This window comes from Benincasa hispida, chromosome 11 (assembly GCF_027475165.1).
Source record: "Benincasa hispida cultivar pf3 chromosome 11, pf3_genome.v1.1, whole genome shotgun sequence".
Taxonomy (NCBI): Eukaryota; Viridiplantae; Streptophyta; class Magnoliopsida; order Cucurbitales; family Cucurbitaceae; genus Benincasa; species Benincasa hispida.
The window spans coordinates 46,804,859-46,820,730 of NC_143488.1; the positions used below are offsets into that span (position 1 = coordinate 46,804,859).

At 37.4% G+C, this 15,872-nt stretch overlaps 1 non-coding gene across 1 annotated transcript; it reads right to left on the minus strand.

Annotated features, from left to right (window-relative positions):
- Nucleotides 1-7,920: 7,920 nt before the first annotated feature.
- On the minus strand, nt 7,921-8,027 carry LOC150032683 (small nucleolar RNA R71). The gene has a single exon (XR_016524938.1). It is a non-coding gene; the product is annotated as a small nucleolar RNA R71 (small nucleolar RNA).
- Nucleotides 8,028-15,872: the final 7,845 nt, after the last annotated feature.

A 15,872-nucleotide genomic window follows, 5' to 3' on the forward strand; every position in this document is an offset into this window, starting at 1 on the left:
GGGTCAAACCGGGGATTTTAAATCAGGTCCCCAGTCGAGGACAAGGAGGGGATCCCCACCCCGTCCTCAATCTCAACCTCGATCCCTACCCTCGTCCCGATTTTTTTAAATTGTTCATATATATGTAATATATATATTATAATAATAATTAAAAAAACTGACACAATAACTTAGCTACTGTTACTGATTTTGTTTTTAATTTTAATTATTATTATAATATGTGTCAACGTATCCTGCGGTTCGGCCCCGTTGCCATCCCTAGTTATAATATATATAATATGCATGTTTAAGGTTTCTAAAGTTTAATATAACACTTATATTAAATTTTGAATACATTTGTTGAATGTTATAGATGTAAAGCATGTCTATTATTTTATAAGTTGTTATAAAATTAGATTAGACATTAAAATTCATAACAAAGATAAGTTGCATGCTTATGTAGGTTAACCACTTGTTTTAATAGTTAAAATAAGTCGTTATCTTATAAAATATGGTTACAAACTCAATGGGTATATAATCCTGTCTAATGCTAGAGGTATTTAAGTTGACAGTCTACGGGACACCTCCTACCTGGGGATTATGGCCGGTTTATTGAGCGTTGTTAACCGATTTTATGAACAATATGTGAATGGTTTGAGGTAATAAAATCGGTTTATCACCTAGATATCATAGGTTAAATCCATTTATAAACGTTATACTTGGATAAACCACATAAATTTAGGTTAAACAATTAGTTGGAATAAACCTAAGTAAAAGTATACTAAAAAAAATGTTAGCACACTTCAGTGGGAGATTAATAGCATATATGATATGTTTGAACACTTTAGTGGGAGATTAATAACGTATGTGATATGTTGTTTTTAGCTCTCACATTTTTAAAAGTTCATAACGTGAGAATCATGCTTCGCTTCATGTCACCCTGGGAGTGACCTCCATTCAAAAAGTGTTTTGTTTGAGTCAAGATCAGGTGAATAGGGGAAGTAGTTCATAGTAAAATTAAATATATACGATATATTGATTTTAGCTTGCATGTCCCTGAAATTTCACACCATGAGATTCATGCTTTGCTTTGTGTCACCTTGGGAGTGACCTCCATTCGGAAAGTGTTTGCATGGGTTAAGATCAAGATGAATTGGGGAAGTAGTTCATAGTAAATAGGTGAAGGATATGTGTCAAAGTGTCACACCTCGCCCTGAGCTTACATTCCTAAGCCGGAGGAGAGGCATGATATTAACTAATGGTACTTTGGTTAACCTACTAGTTTCTTTTTAATAACTTTACTTAACAGCAGCGGAAAACTATTACATGTTTTACAAATTCAAGTTACATTTACATGAAAGACACTATCCCGACTACCAATCTTGATTAATACTAAATCTAGACTTGTGGCAGACCTTGTCCAACACCGCAACCTGGACTCGTCAGCTACCTGCAAGAGAAACACAGAGACAAACCATGAGCTTTACAAAGCTCAGTGAGTGGTAATATAAATACAAGTCTTTTACAAGCATTATCACGAGGTTCCAATGCAAACCTCCACCATTCCATGAGACTTTTCACCAACCCACCTACACACATGGTAGATGGTTAACATTTCATAATTAAAAACATCAACTTATGTGCACATAGTTTTCCTTTTCATGGGGTTAGAAGCTAGACCCGTCGGCCTTCTGACCATCCCATTCAAGGTTTTCTGTCCCACAGGCTTAGGAACTAGACTCTTTGGTCTCCTGACTATCTTGTAAGGATTGATTTTGGGCTCAGGTTCTAGGTCCACAGACCCCTTGACCATCACAATGTCATATTCATCTCATAATATAACTACAACATATTAACTCAAAATATGCTTAAAAGAGTAAAAGAAGTAACCACTCTCAGTGATCTTTTCCCAGTTCACCCGATTTCCCTTGTTCCTCTGCTGGACCCTATTTCAGGTTTAACTTTAAGCTTAGATTACACACTCTTTTGGGCCTTATCTCAAGACATTCTCTTCTTAAAAAATGTGTGAAAATGTCTTAACTATAATACCTTAAAGTTTCGCATTGAAATTCCTTGGCAAAAGTTCCGAGTCTCAAGTTTATTCCTCTTGGCCTGACTGATTCCTCATGAGCACCTTTCGGTTTTCCTTGAATTTGATAGCCTTTCGTTAGAATTGCGTTAAGGAAACCCTCACACCGAAACTACATTTAATTTAGAAAGTTTTAGTCCAAAAATCACCTGATTTGCACGAATAGTTTGGAAAAGCTTCCAATTAAAATTTAGCCTATGCGTCTGCCCTTACAATCTTGTTCCCTTCGACATCTTTGCTTGTACCACCGCCCGAACACTGCCTGCCCTCCTTCGAATATCTCTTACTCTTTCCTTTCTTCGTGGTTTTCATGTACTTAACTGATGTGTGTGTTGAAGTGAGGTGTTCTTCCCCTTTTATAGGCGTTCAACCCTTCTTCTTTACCCGACACCTCTTCTCTTGATCTCATCCAAGTGTTTTCCTTATCTTCTGCCAACTCCCAGCCTCTTCCACCTCCTACTTGATGTGTCTTCACCCTACACTATCAATGCATCCCTCACATCAATGCAATCTTAAGTGTCTTCCTCCTTCATAGCCAACACTTAAGGCTTAACTTTGCATGTCTGCTCGTGCACCCACCTCATTTACATAAGGCTTAAGACTCCTTCCTAGCAAGCCACATGTCTGGATGACATCCTTGGATGCATCCATCCACCTTCATATGCGTTTGTCCCACTTCATATGCGGTCATCTAGCCACAAATGCGCCCATCCAATTGCCGCAATATTCCTATGTCTGGACACATCAATTGGCACATGTGTCCATCCTGGCTCATTTTACTGCCGCATAGTTCATCTCCTAACACTGTTGTCGCATACTACCAACGCATAACGTTGCCACATAGCATCGACGTATAGCGTTGCCGCATAGCACCGACGCATGGCATCGTTGTATGACACCAACTCATCCATCGCCGCATGCCCCTATTACCGCATGCCCCCATCGCCGCATGTCTCTATCGCCGCATGCCTTCATCGCTGCATGCCCCCATCGTCGTATGCCCTTGCATCGCATGCCCTCACGTAGCATTACTGTATACCCTTGGTCACATGCCCTCTCGTAGCATCACCGCATGCCCTCGGCTGCATCACCGCAATGCCCTTGGCCGCATCATCGCATGCCCTCGGCCGCACCATCGCATGCCCTCGGCCGCATCACCGCATGCCACCAACACATTCCTTCGGCCGCATACACGCATACCATAGGCCACATACTCTCGTGTAGCAAGGCTGGCGCATACTCTCGCGTAGCAAGGCCATCATATACCCGACCAATGCGTGCGTATTTCTTCAGCGCCTTGCGCCCATGTCCGCACAACCTAAGGCTGCCGCATGCGTTTTCTAATCTCTTCAAGACATTAGCTGCCGTATGTACTACTAACCTCCCAAATAACCTCTCAAATTTCAATGGCCAACGCATGGACAACCCTTAGTCATCATTTTTTTTTCTTGGCTTCCAACACATGGTTGTACTTAGCCAAATTTTCACTAGTTATGGCTTATTTCCAAAGCTATTTAACAAATTCTATTTAAACACTTAGAGTTTTCCTACTCTTTATCTTAGGATCTAACTCATACTTAGTTAATCTCTTTTATTTCCTGCCATGAAAGAGAAAATGGAATTCCGGGTTACACACATCATGTTCTGCGGTCTCTTCCATTGGTTTAGACCGTGAGATTCCTATATTGTGTCAGATTGTTGACTTTAGGCAACCTTGCTAGTCATTTAACAATGGCTATCCCCTCGGAGGGTTGTAACATGAGATTTAGAATAACTCAAACTCTAGAAATTGATAGGATTTCTTAGGTCCAATCCCAAAACCTTGTCTCTCCAATTCGGTAGCATCGTTGGGACCAACCTTTAAAGTCTAAAATGGAGGGTTACACTTACAGAATTACTAAGTGTTAGTAAATTCTGACTGAAAACGGTAAGTAAATGACTATAAGCATAAAATTTGTTCTAGATATAGTATTTAGTCAAGATTATCCTGCTTTAGTGAAAGAGTATTTGACTGCCCCTCGGTAGCACTTATTCTGACTCTCTATAGTATAGTTGCAAATAAATAATGAATTTTGGGTACATTATTACATTTTCTAACAATTGAATTTGGTTTAATCGAAATTTACTAATTGTTTAAAATTTCAGCATGTCAAATTCTTCAAATATACACGCTTCTAGTTTAGTTAACGATTTTAATCATTCAACATGCAATTTAAACATACTAGCAAATGATGATTCTAAATTTATTTTAATAGAGGAATGTCCTCTATCTCCCAACTCATCTATAAATAAAAAGGTTTTGAACATTATAGATGAGAATGCGAAAGTAGAACGGCCAAGTAAATATGATTTACTTGTCATCGAAACATGCTTAATGAAAAATGATAAAAAGACCTAGACTATATATTTAGGTGCTACTAAACATGTCTGTACTTTCTCTCAGGAAACTAGTTCCTGGAAACAGTTTACAGAAGGCGAAACAACCTTTAAAGTAGGGACCGGAGAGGTTGTTTCAGCTAAAGCAGTGAGAGATATGAAGTTATTTGCAGGAGATAGATACATTTTACTTGAAAATATATGTATTACATTCCTTATGTGAAAGGAATTTAATATCTGTCTCATGTTCGCTAGAACAAAACTACAAAGTTTCTTCTGAAAATAATAAAATGTTCATTACTTCGAAAGATACCAATTTTTTTTTTTTGAACAACTAGAAAATAACTTGTACATGTTACAACCAACTGAGGTAAAAGCTATCTTGAATATAGAGATGTTTAAAATGACTGAAACGAAAAATAAGAAATAAAAAATTTCTCCAGATGCCCATCTTTGGCACTTGAGACTTGATCACATAAATCTCAACATGATTGAGAGATTGGTTAAGAACAGTCATCTAAATCAGTTAGAAGACAGTTCACTACCACCATGTGAATCTTGTCTTGAGGGTAAAATGACTAAAAGATCTTTTTCTAGAAAAGATCTTAGAGCCAAAGAACCCTTAGAACTGGTACATTCAGACCTTTGCAGTTCAATGGATGTTAAAACTAGAGAATGGTATAAATATTTCATCAGTTTTATAGATGATTATTCAAGATTTGAGCATATTTACCTAATGCATCATAAGTCTGAAACACTTGAAAAGTTCAAGGAATATAAGGCAGAGGTTGAAAACCAATTATGTAAAAAGATTATAACACTTCAATCGGATCGAGGTGGCAAGTACATTTGATAGGATACGGAATTCAGTCCCAACTCACAACACCTAGCACACCTCAACAAAATGGTATTGCAGAAAGGAAAATTAGGACCTTGTTGGACATGGTTCATTCTATGATGAGTTATGCTTAGTTGCCAAGTTCTTTCTAGGGTTACATAGTAGAGATGACATATATATTGAAGATGGTTCCCTCGAAAAGTGTTCCTGGAACACCATACGAGTTATAGAAAGGACGTAAAGGTAGTTTACATCACTTCAGGATCTGAGAATGCCCAACACATATGTTGGTGCATGATAACGAACAGAAATGCACGTTATTACAGTGCTAAGTTATTAAACAATGTAGGTTTGCGTTAATAAAAATATACAAGATTGCGTCCAAAAGCATTAAGTTCACAATATTGCGGTCGCATGTGTCAATCGCATTAAAACAGTTAACTTGTGTATTTTTGTGCAAAATATGCATTGACGCAAGGCGAAAAATGTGATCACAAGAAATCAACGGTCGAGCGCATCAAGAAAATATTACATCACCGCAAGGCCATGCGGTGATTTACACTCACAAATATCTACTCAAGAAGATTGTCGCATAGAGCCGGCACAACTTGGTGGGCGCATCGGGGTGAAAAGCATAATAAATCATAATGGGACAAAAAACTGATGATGGTCGATTCCGAATTAAGTTGACAAGCCACTAACGAACTACTGTAGCAAGTACACTCAACTTTTCGGTGACAAATATTCGGTGCATCAGACAGAGAATTAATACCATCCCATCCGTGTAATCATAAGAGAGAAGAAGTCTTTCACCCAGAAGCTCTATAAATGCGAAGGCAACCTTCAGTGAAGGAGTTCAACAGTTCGGCTATTCGGCTAGTTAGATAGTCAGACAGTTCGACAGTAGATAATTTTCTCCATAGTTAGAAGTAGCCTTGTTCTTAGTTTTTCTTTTATTTTAGAAGGCGGAAGCGAGAGAAGTGAGATTGTACCGAGGGATCGTTCCAGTGAACTTGGAAGAGTGCCGGAAGCGTCGAGATCAGAGAGAGGGCCAACTCTTGCGGAAGCAGGAATATCTTTTGAATAGAATAGAGTTAATAGTGTAAAAGTCTTGGGAAGCAAGGGATTGCTACCAGGCTCTCTATCCTTATCTTCAATTGTCATTTTATACTTGAACTTATTTATAGAAATGGAATCTACTTCTTTATATCTGTTCACTCTTTGTTTATTACACATGAGTAGCTAAATCTGTCGAATGGGTTGAGAAACACTTAGCTAGCATAACTGGGGATCTTCATTTTATGCGATTATCTTGTATTATGTATGGGTCATTCGTCCATTAGAGATACTCGAGAGGGTAGTCTAAGGATAGAATCTAGGATTGGAAAAGTCAGGTTAGAATCTATGCTCGGGAGAGTCGGATTAGAACGCATAATCAAGAGATGGGAGCTTAGAAATTAGCTCTGTTTGCTATTAACGCATCACATGAATCCTAGAAATAGGTTATGATTGTATGCAGTCACCTTATCTTTGTATGCATCTTGCATCATCGAATAGGCAAAAAGTAGAGACATAGGAATAAGCTCTATGGACATTTCGCATTCATCGCATGCGTCATAGAATTAGGAGTTACCGCATTTACATTGGAAAATGATTTGCTGTCACATGAGTATAGCATGATCGCATAGTTGAACGCATTCTCGGGAAACGCTAAAGACCTTCTCAACCTGTTCCTCTGTATACTCATTGTATCTACCGCATAATCAATCTTTTTCTCAAATCCGCCGCATACTTTTATTACCGCATACAACAACCCAAAAACAACTCTTTGATTTATTGGTTACCACAAAGTCTTCTTAAAAATTATCATCGCATACCGTTTTCCTTAGTTCCTGAGTTCGACCCTGGACTTACCAGGAAACTCAGTAGGATTTATACTTGGATTCACCTGAGAAAACTTGTTGCACAACGCATTTCCATCACCGCAATTCATTTCATAAAATCACCGCATAAAATAACGCATCAAGTTTTTGGCGCCATTGCCTGGGACTTCGGCAATTCAGTGTGTTAACAGTAATTTTTCTGATTTCTTTGCAGCCCTCAATCTCTGGCAAATTACGACCTAGAGATTGAAAGGACGTTTCGACGAAGACTGAGAGATAGCCGCCAACAACAACCACCAGATAAAGACAACATGTGGAGTAGCCTGGAAACGGAGCACCAAATGAAAACAATGTCATGACGAATCCAATCCTACTGGCAAATGATACAATAGGCCCATTCAGGACTATGCATCGCCCAACCTCTAAGATTTCTCCCCAGGAATCATGAGGCCTGCTCTTGATGGATCTCGATTCGAAATGAAACCGGTGATGCTGCAGATGATCCAGACTATTGGGTGTTCGGAGGAAGGCGTGGCGAGGACCCGCACACCCACCTCTGGAGCTTCATAGAAATCTATAACACTTTTGTATTCCCGAATATCTCGATCGAAGAAGTTCAACTAACTTTGTTTCCATTTTCTCTGTGTGATCAGGCATGAAAATGGGCATATTCTCTCGAACCGGGGGAGATTACTTCTTGAGAATAAGTGTTAGTGAAGTTTATGAAGAAATATTTCCCACCAATTGAGAATGCTAGGAGAAGAAAATTAATAACCAATTTTGAACAAGAAACTGACGAATCACTCAACGATGCTTGGGTGAGGTTTAAGAGCCTGGTAAGAGACTGCCTACATAACGGCTTACCAGACTGCTTACAGATGGAGATCTTTTACCAATGACTGAACCTTGCTTCGCAGACCACTGCCAATGCGGCAGTAGCTGGAGGTCTACTGTACAAAACGTATGAGGAGGTCAAGAATATCCTTGATCACATTTCAAAAAGTCACAAGGACTAGAGAGAAAGCGATCAAAGATTAAGAATTGGAAACAATGACACAAACAACAAGACCATCGCATCCCTTCAGAACCAAATGACCGCGATGATAAGTTTGATACAAGGCATCACAATTAACAGCATTGTATCAAAATTAACAGCACGGAAATGAACAAAGGGCAGGTCAACGCAATTGCTCAAACGTCCGCAAGTTGTGTCATCTGCAGAGACGCGCATCTAATGGAAGAATGCCCAGGAAATCCAGAGTCAGTATGCTTCATAAAGAATAATACTTATTCCGACACGTACAACCCCGGGTGGAGAAACCATTCCAATTTCGCATGGAAAAGTCAACAACAAAGCTTTCAACCAGTTGCGCATAAAGAAGGGCCACCCGAATTTTTCCCGTGAACCAACGGTCCAACGCACAACCAAGCCAGTAGTTCGCAGACATCGCAATCTTCGTCCTTAGAAAGCTTGCTGAAGCAATACATTGAGAAAAACGAATCAGTGCCTCAGAATCAAGCAACATCCATCCGAAACCTCGAAATTCAGCTAGGACAGATTACGGGCGAACTTAAAAATAGACCGCAAGGAGCTTTGCCGAGCTCAACTGAGCTCCTCGCAATGCTGGGGATATGGGGAAGGAACAATTCTTAGAAATTTCCTTATTAAGTGAGAAAACGACTGCGGAAGTAGAGGAGGAACCCATCACGACCAACTTGAATGCGGTAACAACCGAGAACCCGTTGACGTGTAATTCAGAAGGGCCCGAGCAGATGGAACTTGAAGTCGCGTCCACCCTCAAGCCTCTAGATCATGAGATAGAAAAAGTCCAGCTACCACTATTTCCGCAAAGATTGAAAAAGAAACAGAATGATGAGGAAAAGATCACGACAGTGGCAATAACGCAAAATGCAATGATCCCATAAAAAATGTGCGACCCAGGAATCTTCATGATACCATGCTCCATTGGAGGGGTCTATAGTGGCCAAGCACTATGCGATCTTGGGGCGAGTATAAACATAATGCCGCTATCAATCTTCAAACGATTGAATATGGGCAACCTCATGCCCACGATGGAGACTCTCTTACTTGCGGACAAATCCCAAATCCATCCTGAGGAAGAGTTGAAAGATACCGCAATCTCAATTGATAAATTCATCTTGCCGGCAGACTTCATCATTTTGGATTATAAAGCAGATGTGTCAATCATATTGGGATGACCATTCCTCTCAACCGGTCGCGCTCAAATTAATGTGCGCAAGGGGGAGATTGTGATGAACATTAACGGGGAAAGGCTCTGGATTAAGGCAGTCAAGATTCTGGAAGATCGAGAAAAGAAGAAAAAGCCACCGTGGACGTGAAAAGCCTAGCTTGAAATAAGCAGTCCCTGAGTTACTATGCGACTCAACCTCATTAGGGACGCAATTCTTTTGAATATCCTTTTTGTTTCATATCAATGCTTCATGAATTTTTATTGTCTTTTAATTGCTATCATATCTTTGTCTTTATACTTCTTTAAAAAAAAAAAAAAGATCGTGCTGAACGATTGCGGTAAACCATTTTGTTAAACTCTGTTTTTTTTTTTTTATGATTATTTGACCCTTTCAATGTTTTTCTTGCAACGATCGAGGTACACGATTGCGGATGCGCTATATGGAGACGCAACTACTTTATTCCATCACCGCAATCCAAAGAAAGGAGATAGCCGCAAAGTAGGATACGTCAACAAATAATGCGGGTGACAACGCAAATTTGGGGGTTGTATCTTCCCTTGACTTTATTCCAAATTTCGTTATCGCATCGCATTTTAATTTTGAAAATTTTATCACCGCATCCTCTTTGGTTACCACAATCATTTAACATTGATAAATTTAGTAAGTCACCACATAATTTCTTTTTGCCAATTATGATTTCAATGATGAAGCACATGCTTCTATTTTTTCATGTACACTAGAGTCAACTTAATTTTAGGACAGTCACATGAAATATTTCTAAAAGTTAGTGGTCTGCTAGTTTTCTTTCAAATTGATCCTTTACCAAACTTCCTAAGAACATCGCATGACTTCTTTCAATCTATTGGTAATGAGGACATTGTTGCATTTTAAATTTGGGGGTGCGGTATTCTTTTTTCGACCTTGCTATTTTTAGTCTTAAAAAAAATATATCATAATGTTGCGGTTGGATCCTACTCGTAGTTGGATGTCCGCATGACACATGTGGGGGTAAGCCAAAACGAAGGTAGGAATCGTGATCAACGCATAAATAAATGACCGCAACTTCGCTGCCAAATGGGCATGAGTTTAGTCTGAGAAAGAGCGCCTTGCTCGTAGTTAGATATCCACATAACACACGTGGGAGAAAGCCAAAACGAAGGCGAGGCACTTGGATCAGCATAAGGTTAGAGATAAAATAATAATAATAATGTCTAAAATACGCAAGGATAAAAAAATCATTTAACACCCTAGTGAAAAAGTTTTTGAAATAAATCATGCGATGTCCTGGAATCTAGTAAAGTCTTTTTGAAGGTTAAACTTGCGGTCCTTAAAATTTAGAAATAGTTTAAGAAGAGACCTGGATAAAAATTAAGGATATTTTGGTGTATAAGATTTGAATAAGGCATCCTTGAGAAATCTAGGAAAAGAGATTGCGGTAGACTTCTAAAGGAAATCTTTAGCTTATGCTTGAGGACAAGCATTGTTTAAATTTAGGGGTATGATAACGGGTAGAAATGCACGTTATTACAGTGATAAGTTATTAAACAATGCAGATTTGCGTTGATAAAAATATACAAGATTTCATCCAAAAGCATTAAGTTCACAATATTACGGTAAGTTATTAAACAATGCAGGTTTGCGTTGATAAAAATATACAAGATTTCATCCAAAAGCATTAAGTTCACAATATTACGGTTGTATGCGTCAATCGCATTAAAACAGTTAACTTATGTACTTTTGTGCAGAATATGCATTGACACAAGGCGAAAAATGCGATCACATGAAATCAACGACCGAGCGCATCAAGAAATTGTGTTAACGTAAGGCCGCATCAAAATATTGCGTCACCGCAAGGCTATGCGATGATTTGTGCTCGCAAATATCTACTCGAGAAGATTGACGCATAGAGCCGGCACAACTTGGTGGGTGCATCAGGGTGAAAAGCATAATAAATAACGATGAGATAGAAAGCTGATGACGGTTGATTTTGAATTAAGTTGACGAGCCGCTAACGAACTACTGTAGCAAGTACACTCAACTTTTTGGTGACAAATATTCGACGCATCAGATAGAGAATTAATACCATCCCATCCATGCAACCATAAGAGAGAAGAATCCTTTCACCCAGAAGCTCTATAAATACCGAAGACAACCTTCAGTGAAGGAGTTCAGCAGTTCGGCTGTTCGGCTAGTTAGACAATTAGACAGTTCGACAGTAGATAATTTTCTCCATAGTTAGAAGTAGCCTTGTTCTTGGTTTTTCTTTTATTTTAGAAGGCGGAAGCAAGAGAAGTGAGATTGTACCAAGGGATCATTCCGATAAACTTGGAAGAGTGCCAGAAGCATCAAGATCAGAGAGAGGTGGTCCTGCGAAAGCATGAATATCTTTTGAACAAAATAGAGTTAATAGTGTAAAAGCCTTGAGAAGTAAGGGATTGCTACCAGGCTCTCTATCTTTATCTTCCATTGTCATTTTGTACTTGAACTTATTTATAGAAATGGAATCTACTTCTTTATATCTGTTCACTCTCTGTTGAATGGGTTTAGAAGCATTTAGCTAGCATAACTGGGGATCTTCATTCTATGCGATTATCTTGTATTATGTATGCATCATTCGTCCATTAGAGATACTCGGGAGGGTAGTCTAAGGATAGTTACTAGGCTTGGAAATGTCAGGTTAGAATCTAGGCTCAGGAGAGTCGGATTAGAACGCATAATCAAGAGATGGGAGCTTAGAAATAAGCACTGTTTGCTATTAACGCATCGCATGCATCCTAGAAATAGGTTATGATTGTATGCTATCACTTTGTCTTTGTATGCATCTTGCATCATCGCATAGGTAAAAAGTAGAGACTTAGGAATAAACTCTATGGACATTTCGCATTCATCACATGCGTCCTAGAATTAGGAATTACCGCATTTGCATTGAAAAATGATTTGTTGTCACATGAGTATAGCATGATCGCATAGTTGAACGCATTCTCGGGAAACGCTAGCTAAAGACCTTCTCAACCCGTTCCTTCGCATACTCAGTGTATCTACCGCATAATCAATCTTTTTCTCAAATCCGCCACATACTTTTATTACCGCATACAACAACCCAAAAACAACTCTTTGATTTATTGGTTACCGCAAAGTCTTCTTAAAAATTATCACCGCATACCGTTTTCCTTAATCCTTGAGTTTGACCCTGGACTTACCAGAAAACTCAGTAGGATTTATACTTGAATTCTGCTGAGAAAACTTGTTGCACAATGCATTTCCATCACCGAAATTCATTTTATAAAATCACCGCATAAAATAACGCATCAGTGTAGAATCCAAAGAAACTAGAATGTCGTTCAAAGGTATGCTTATTTGTAGGCTATCCTAAAGAGACAAAAGGTGATTTCTTTTATGATCCTCAGGAAGATAAAATATTTTTATCGAAAAATGCAACATTCCTAGAGGAAGATCACATTAAAAATCATCAACCTCGTAATTGGCTAGTATTAAGTGAGATGACCAGAGAAACTACAAATAAATCAACAAGAGTTGATCGATCAGGCACATCAACAAGATTTGTTGATGAAACTAGTACTTCACATCTTTCTCAAGAGTTGAGAATGCCTCGACGTAGTAGGAGGGTTGTGCAACAGCTTCACCGGTACATGAGTTTAACTGAAACTCAGGTCGTCATACTTGATGATGGCTTAGAATATCCATTGACGTTCAAACAAGCAATGGAAGATGTGGATAAAAACCAATGTATTAAAGCCATGACCTTGAAATTAAGTCAATGTATCAATTCAGTTTGAGATCTTGTAGATCAACCAAAAAGGGTAAAATCCATCGGTTGTAAGTGGATGTTAGGTCTTTAAAAGATATATATTTTCTATATTAGTTCCCTTAAAATTGTGTTGATTATTTGCTTTTAATGCTCATTTTTTTAGGTAAAACAGTCCCGGGGGCGATTAGGAGTCATTCCGAGAAATTGGGCCAAAAAGGATAAAAAATTACCAAGAAAGTCAACAAAGTTGAAGAGAATCAGAGAAATTACCAAAATGCCATTAAGACCCAACGTCACGACCCTAAGAGAAACGTCGAGCAATGCTCGAAGACAGAAGGCATACTTTTGCTACAAAATAGGCTAGCGTTGCAACGCTCCCTAAACATTGCAACACTCCAAATTTTAACGCGATTGTCTACGCGCGTGTGCCTCACACAACTCAGTGTCAAGGGCAGTGTCATGCCTCAAGCTCAATGCTTCTTGGCCTTTTTTTGATTTAGCGTTGCAACGCTAGTCTCAGCGTTGTGATGCTACCCTGCGAGTATAAATACTTTTTCTTTCATTTTTGAAGAAGAGGAAGTACAATTCCGATGAAGGCTGGAATTTCTCTCTAGATCATTTCGTCTCTATGGTAATTTTGTTTCCCACTTAGGTTAGATTTTGATTTGTTTTTAGATTGTAAGCAACAATTTGTAATTCTTCATGAATTTGTCTATGGATTTGTGAAGTAATCGAATCATGTTTCTATTTCAAGAGTTCTTGTAATTCTTTTGAGTTTTCTATTTGTCTTATCGTTTGAAATCTGATTTGAGCATTCTAAAATTTGTTTTTAATTCTTAAAGCATGTTGAATGATCTATATCTTGAATATGTTTAGCCTAGATACTTGGTTTTGTCACAATCATGATTGAATGCGTTGCTTTTAATGTGTTCGATAGAATGTCTAGTCAAGATCTACAAGAGGCATTATAAATTGTGTATTTGATGACTATCCTAGAATGCACTAATTACTAGATTTGAAGAAATTTTGGTTAATTAAGTAAGCTATCTTGACAATTAATCAGGGCAATTGAATCCTTGAACTTAATGTGCGTGTTTTCTCTTCTATATGGCCGCTATCGAATCCAATAGTGGTGGGAGCATGTAGATTGATTAGGGTTAGGCCTATCCAACCTTAGTTAATAATTAGGACGCTCTATTGACTAGGTTATTGCTAGTTGTCCGCATTCATAGAAGCTAGCTTAATCGAATTAAGTAAGTAGTGTCGAGCTTAATCCGATTGTGATAAATTTATAGAATTCGATGATAGGAATTACATTGAACGTCTAACTTGAATTAGAAGCAAGATTGTTCTAAACTTGTTTACATTTATCCTTTGCCTCTTGATTTTTCATATGTTTCTTGCTTTAATAAAAAAAAAAACCATGTTTTATAGCTTTTATAGTTAAGCTTGGTTAAGGAAAAGATTAAACAACCTTTCCCTGTGGATCACTTGAGTGCAACTATCAAACTATAGTGGTGTGTCCCAGTAGTTAACGAATATTGATTAATTCAGTCTAAAGAGTTTAGCCAATTAATCTCAAATCGTTGGAGCTCATGATCTGTAAGTCCATAAGGTCCTTCTACTAGCTCATATATTTTGAATTGTTTAAAATCAAAATTAAGTTTTCAGTTTGAAGGGTTCAAATTGAATTTTAATTTGAAATGTTCAAATTGAATTTAGGTTTCAATTTGAAGTGTTCAAATTACAAATTAGTGTTTGAATTTGAATATTTTAATTTCAAATTAGGGTTTGAATAATTATATTTGATATAATTAAACGTTTAATTTATCGAAATTAAACAAAATTAGAGAGTTCAAAAAATTTAAATATTGATTTAAATATTAATTACATGAATAAGATTCATGTATAAATTAGGTGTTGAATTAATTTAATTTTTGATATCTAATTAATTATTTAAATTAAATCAATTTTAAATTAATAAAATTCAATTTTGGAAATTGATTATTAATTCAATTTTAATTTTAATTGAATTAGTTATAATTTGAAATTGATTCTTAAATGTTGTAGTGGAAATCTCCAAGATTTTGAAGTGTTTTCTTCTCTATGCAAAACCTAGACCACTTCCAAGGTCAAATTGAGGTGTTTATCAACATTAAAGCTGATGAACTGCATGTATCAGATGCATAAAACACCTCAATTTTGATTTGAGGAGAAGAGAATGTTGGATGAGCATCAATTTTGCTGCAGAAATTAGTTTATGCTCAAACCCTCTTCATTTCTCTACTAAATTCACTTCAATCTTGAGTTCCACCACTCAAATCCAATATTGAGAATAGTAGAGAAGATTTCTTGATGGTTCACTGTGGATTTGAAGCTTAGAATTCGTGGAGAACAACTTGGATTCAAAGAAATTCTTCAAAGGTAACAATTTTGAAACCCTCTTTGTTACAAAAATTATTTTGCATGGTAGAACTCAAATTAAATGTAATTAAAATGCTTATTGATTATGATTGCTTCCGTTGTATGCTTGTATGTTTTATCAAATTCTTCATGAAAAATAAAAAAAAATTAAAAAAATGATCCTATTGATCAATTTGTTTGAAGCTTTCTTAAGTTCGAAAAAACCAATTTTAAAATAGATTATATACATATCCTCAGTTTTTTCATATAGGTGTTCTCATATTTCTCTTAATTTTTTCCAATTCTTAGCTTACACCAATG